General features: G+C 41.7%; 1 pseudogene; it reads left to right on the top strand.

The window, feature by feature from the left end:
- The first annotated feature begins 491 nt into the window (after nt 1-491).
- On the top strand, nt 492-3,452 carry LOC123176142 (putative disease resistance protein RGA3; annotated as a pseudogene).
- Nucleotides 3,453-5,740: the final 2,288 nt, after the last annotated feature.

Genomic DNA, 5,740 nt, shown 5'->3' with positions numbered 1-5,740 from the left:
GCCTCCGTGCCTCCGCCCAGATCCACGGGAGCTCCACCGTACACAAGGTTGGTCGTCTCTAACCACTCCGGTTGACTCTCTTTCAGTTTAGTCAGAGCTCTGTTATCTGTAAATACTCCCACCGTAAAGAAATATAAGAGCATTTAGATCACAAAGTTCATTTTATAGAAGTGATTCAAGTGAATACATTACCTCTTGTAAACTTACTGAGCTATGGGACCTCATTGCAGGAAGCAAAACAAATTTACATATATAAGAACACAAGCGCAGAATTAGATCTGAGTGTGAAGAAACACTTGAATATTCATTGCACACGTTCTTGTGTAAATTCACAAAAAAGTGGTAAACTGCAAAGACAATTTCTCACTCTGGCTAGCTCTGTTTTCTCTTTTCGGTTCTAATTTGGGAAGGGGAGTTTTTAAGTTTCAATTTAAGGATTTCATTTGGAAATAGAAGCACTTTAATGTATATTTTATTTGTTTTCATTCCAGGTGCTGAGCTACTTCACCGTCAAGAGCACCATTCTCTTCCGTCTCTCCATGAGCAGGAAGATGAAGGATGCCCTTGAAATGATCGATGAACTGGTTGTGGAGATGAACAGTTTCCACTTCCTGCAACACGTCGAGGCACCGAATGTTGATCATCCACAAACACACTCTCATGTTGATGAAAGAGAGATTGTCGGCAGACAAGATGAGAAGGAACAAGTGGTGAAGATATTGCTCGACCGCTCCCACAAGAATAGTAACAATAACAATGTGATGGTGCTCCCCATAGTCGGTATGGGGGGAGTTGGTAAGACCACCATTGCTCAACTTGTGCACAACGATCAAAGGGTAAAGCATCATTTTGAGTTGGTCTTATGGGTACGCGTCTCCGACAAGTTCGTTATTGAAGAAATAACCCGATGTATGATACAAGTGGCCACAATGAACAAGTGTAATTTGAGTGAGATGGAGGCACTGCATAAGAAACTTAGTGAAGTGTTGGGAAACAAAAGATACTTCCTAGTGTTGGATGATGTTTGGAACGAAGATAGACAGAAGTGGGATGCTATGAAATCATTGTTATGCTCACATGCTGGCTCGGGTAGTGCTATATTAGTGACAAGCCGCAGCAATCAAGTTGCTTCTATCATGGGCACACTTCCTCCACATCACATATCTCTTCTAAATGAGGATCAATGATGGGAGCTTTTTCACATAAACACATTTGGAAGGGGAGTGAAAAAACGAGAGGAATTCATTTCAATGACTAAGAGTATTGTCCACAAGTGTAAAGGGTTGCCTCTTGCAATCAAGACCATAGCAGCCTTACTTAGTTCAAAGCAACAAAGTGACTGGTTTTCTGTTCTGGATAGTGATGTTTGGAAGCATCATGTCCTCGCAACTAAGATTGTACCTGCACTACAGCTAAGCTATGATCACTTGCCATCAGACGCAAAAATATGCTTTTCCTTCTGTGCTATTGTCCCGAAGGATAGCCTAATTGACAAAGACATGTTAATCCAACTATGGATGGAAAATGACTTTATTCCTTCAGAAGCTAGAGGCCAACAAATTTTTGATGTGCTAATTTTGAGATGTTTCCTCCAAGATATGGAGATTCAAAAGAATGACTTCATCCACCGACCAACTACTTGCAAGATGCATGATCTCATGCATGACCTTGTTGGCTCCGTAAGGGGAAATGATTGCTCCATTTTGCAAGAGTCTTCATCAAATCAAGAAAGTCTGCAATGATCCACGGTTTCTAGTTCATTACACCATGAGGCTCGACATTTGTCGATCGATTATGTGAGTAATAATACTATTGCAGCCATGAAGGAAATTCTAGCTCCCCAACCTCGCACGTACTAGTGTTCCAAAGGAAATTCAGGACCGAGGTTCCTCTAAGTATGGCCAAGTCGAAATTGATGTCCTTGAGAGCATTGAAGATATTCTCAATTGAGACAACAAGCCTGAAGCATGTTCGCTATCTGGATTGTTCTTATTCTGATATATTTGCACTGCCTGAAGCCACTACCATGTTGTATAGTTTGCAAACATTGAAGCTCATTGGTTGTGTACACCTCACGAAATTGCCAGAAGGCATGAGATATGAGCAGTCTTCTACACATCTTCCTCGTTGGGTGTCATAGTTTGGAGCGTATGCCTCAAGGTGTTGGTCAGATGAATTCTTTGCAGACATTGACGAGTTTTGTCATTTCTTGTGAAGCAGGACGTGGAATTGATCAACTAAAAAAATTGAATCTAGGCGATGCTCTTTCTTTGACAGAGCTGGGAAAAGTGCATACCGCAGAAAATGCTAAACAAGGCAATATGTCCACCAAGCATTTGAAAAGATTATCGCTTGAGTGGTATAGACATTATAGCACAAATGTTAGATACCAAGATACTAATGCAGAAGAGATATTAGAGGCCCTTTGTCCTCACAATACACTTGAAGTCCTAATTCTATGTAATTATACTGGTGGTAAATTTTCATCATGGATGCACAACTGTATACTGTTAGAACATCTCAGTGAGCTTCGTTTGAGTGAGTGGAAAAACTGCAAGGACCTCCCACCATTATGGCAGCTTCCCTCTCTCGTGTACTTGGATTTGGATAGTCTTGATAGCTTGACAAGTTTATGCATTGATAATGATGGTTCACACAATGTGGAATTCTGTACTTCTCCACTACCCTTGTTTCCTAAACTAGAAACCATGATACTTGCAAACATGCCTAAGCTAGAGAGATGGCACAAGGAGGTGGCAGGACAAGTTGCATTTGTATCATTCCCTCTGCTCAAGAAGCTACATATTTCTGAAGCCCCAATGCTTGCAAGCATGCCCAAGAAGCTCAGTTTGCTTGAAGATCTACTTCTAAATAGGGCAAGATGCATTCCCCCTTATCAGCTGATTAGTCTGTCTGTACAATCCAATCTCGAGTTTAGTGGCATCATTTCAGTGGAACCTATAGTTGGTTGGCTTTCTACTAAATTTTGTTTCTCTAGGCTTGGTGACTCTAAGGTGGAACTATAACTTAGAGGTTTGATAAACAGTGTAGAGTGCTTTGTGGAGCAACTGAATAGGATACCATGCAGATTTACTAAGAAGCTCGAAATAAGAGATTGCGAATGTCTTTTCTCACCGAAACCATCCCAAATACAGAAGAATATATGGAAACATTTTGGTTTTGTTGAGAAGTTGTTTATTTCAGCTAATAACGGTGTTGTAGAATGGCCAGCGGTAGAATTCAGAAACTTAAATCGTGTTCGATGTCTAGACTTGTCTGATTGTTCCAACTTAGTTGGTTCACTTCCATCAACAATATCTGATGATGGAAATGTGTTGCCTCCTTGACTCCGGGATCTTAGTATAAGCAATTGTGAGAATTTGGTGGAGGTACCAAAGTTGCATGCATCTCTTGAAAAACTGTACATATCGTTGGTTGTCACAAGCCACTAGTGCAGAACCGGGCAATAGCACCGGTTCGTAAGGCCCTTTAGTGCCGGTTCCATAACCGGCACTAAAGTGTGGGCACTAAAGGCCCCCCCCCTTTAGTACTGGTTCAGCACGAACCGGTGCTAAAGGGAAACCACGTGGCACGAGCCAGCGCCAGGGGCCTGGAGCCCTTTAGTACCGGTTGGTAAGACCAACCGGTACTATAAGGTTTGGGGGTTTTTAGTTTTATGATTTCTTTTTCATTTAATTTTGTGTTTCCATTTTAATTCTTTTCCGTTTGCTGGTATTGTATATATATATATATATAAATAGAATTTCTAGCAGAACCAATCATGCATATATATATCATCAATGTCTCACAAACCATCATATTAATTAATTCACACATACACACATGTATAGCTACATACAATTTCTCCTACATATGCATGTTGCCTTCGGAGCCAGTGGCATTAGCCTAATTGGTGCCTTCGGAGCACGATAACAATTGGAAGTGGTTTTCATGGGGGCTGTAGCGGGTAATAGTATTCTCCCTTCGGATTTATGACCTGGTCGAGCAAAAATCCCGCTATTTCCTCTTGAAGTGCTTCTACGCGCTCCGTTTCTAGGAGCTTTTCCCGCACCTCTCTGAACTGTTAAGAAGGAGATCAATATGCATGTGTATTAGTTGTGTGACTAGATATCGATAATGGTGTAAAAATTGTGAATAGTGTTTTGACAAGCGTACCATTCCTGTCTTTGAGATCTGCTCCTTTCGGACGCCATCATGCGAATGTTCTCGCAAACGCAGAATGCACACAGATCAGTCCCCTGCGCCTGCTTCAGGGCCTTTACGAGAATGGAATTTGATCAGATAATAATTAATCAAGCATGATAATTCAAGAGATGGCAGCTAGCTAGCTAGCTAGTACTACTTAATTACTTACCTTGGGTCTTCCCCATTTAAGCTTTTCTTTCCATTCGCCTTCCGTGACGCTGATGAACCTTGCCCAAGCCCTGCCCGCCGACAAAGAAAATGAATAAAGGGGTTATTAAATAGTTCATATCATGAAATGACGAACTAAATAGGCCGAGATATATAGTTAATAATGATTGAAATTACCTGTTGACTATCCCAAACAAGATGTTATAGTCAGTTTTTTCTTTGAGTAGTGAGTCCAGTATTTCAACTGTTCCGGCGTGAACTTTAATGATACACAAGACCTAGTGAAATCTGCATGCACACACGTTTGCATGTCTTAATTAAGCGGGCATATGTAAGCAAAAACATGTAGCTAGCTAGTAGGCAAAAACAGAGAATTTGTAGTACAAGACAGTGTGACTCACTGGAAGATGTAAGGAAGTAGTATATCTTCATTGTATTTGAGGCGCTTCAAGAACTGTAGCATGCTGTCCTCTACGGCCTTTTGATGACGTGGATCTATATTCCATGTGTATTCATTAACGGTGTTTGGGTCAATGAACCCAATGCCAAAGCGTCCACCTTTTCTCATTTCATACATCTTCATCCTGCATATAATACCACAGAAAAGAATATAGTGAGGATAATTACAGGTAATGATTGATCAAAAGGATCACCATAGCTAGCTTGAGACTTAAATTACAGAAAGAAATCACTTACAGACAATAGCAACTGACGATAGACTTGTCGAGTGCGTCTTGATTGTATAACTGAAACAGTTCAGAATACTCAACGGACACAACTTTCTCATGGTAGTAATGCTCCTCCTTGACATTCACCATGAGGGACAATCGATCGGAAATCTTGGTAATGTTTATGTACCATTGATGCAATTCATATATTCTCGTTGGGAGGTTCTTGACCTTGTCTGGCTCGACCAAAGGTTTGCCCCGGACATATTTCCGTTTTATTTCATCCTCTCTAAGTACAGGCATGGGCTCGATCTCGAGGAGTTGTCTAACAGTGATTTTGAGAACTTCAGCCTGCATTATATGGTCCTCCGTTATTACCACATTGCCCACCTCAGGAACGTAAACTGTTTGCCCACAATAATATTGGGCGCGCGTACTGTCACGTGTTGTTGGCACACCAAGCGAGGGGATCGATTGCGCCGCCTGTTCTCCCAGCTGAGGAATGGTTTTCCCGCATTTTTTGACAGCTGCTTCTTGTTTGCTTGATCCCGAGCTCGCCTCCTTACGTAGACGTGCTCGATTTAACTTCCTGATGTGGCGCTCATAGTCTGTGTCAACAGGCTTGGGAGCTGGTGGTTGAGCCATACGAATGAAGTGGTCAATCGTTTCCTCAGGCACTTTCTTCCTTGGCGGCGGTG

This window comes from Triticum aestivum, unplaced genomic scaffold (genome assembly GCF_018294505.1).
Source record: "Triticum aestivum cultivar Chinese Spring unplaced genomic scaffold, IWGSC CS RefSeq v2.1 scaffold164196, whole genome shotgun sequence".
NCBI classification, from domain to species: Eukaryota; Viridiplantae; Streptophyta; class Magnoliopsida; order Poales; family Poaceae; genus Triticum; species Triticum aestivum.
The sequence above is the reverse complement of the archived record's forward strand: the minus strand, read 5'-3'. Positions and strand labels throughout refer to the sequence as shown.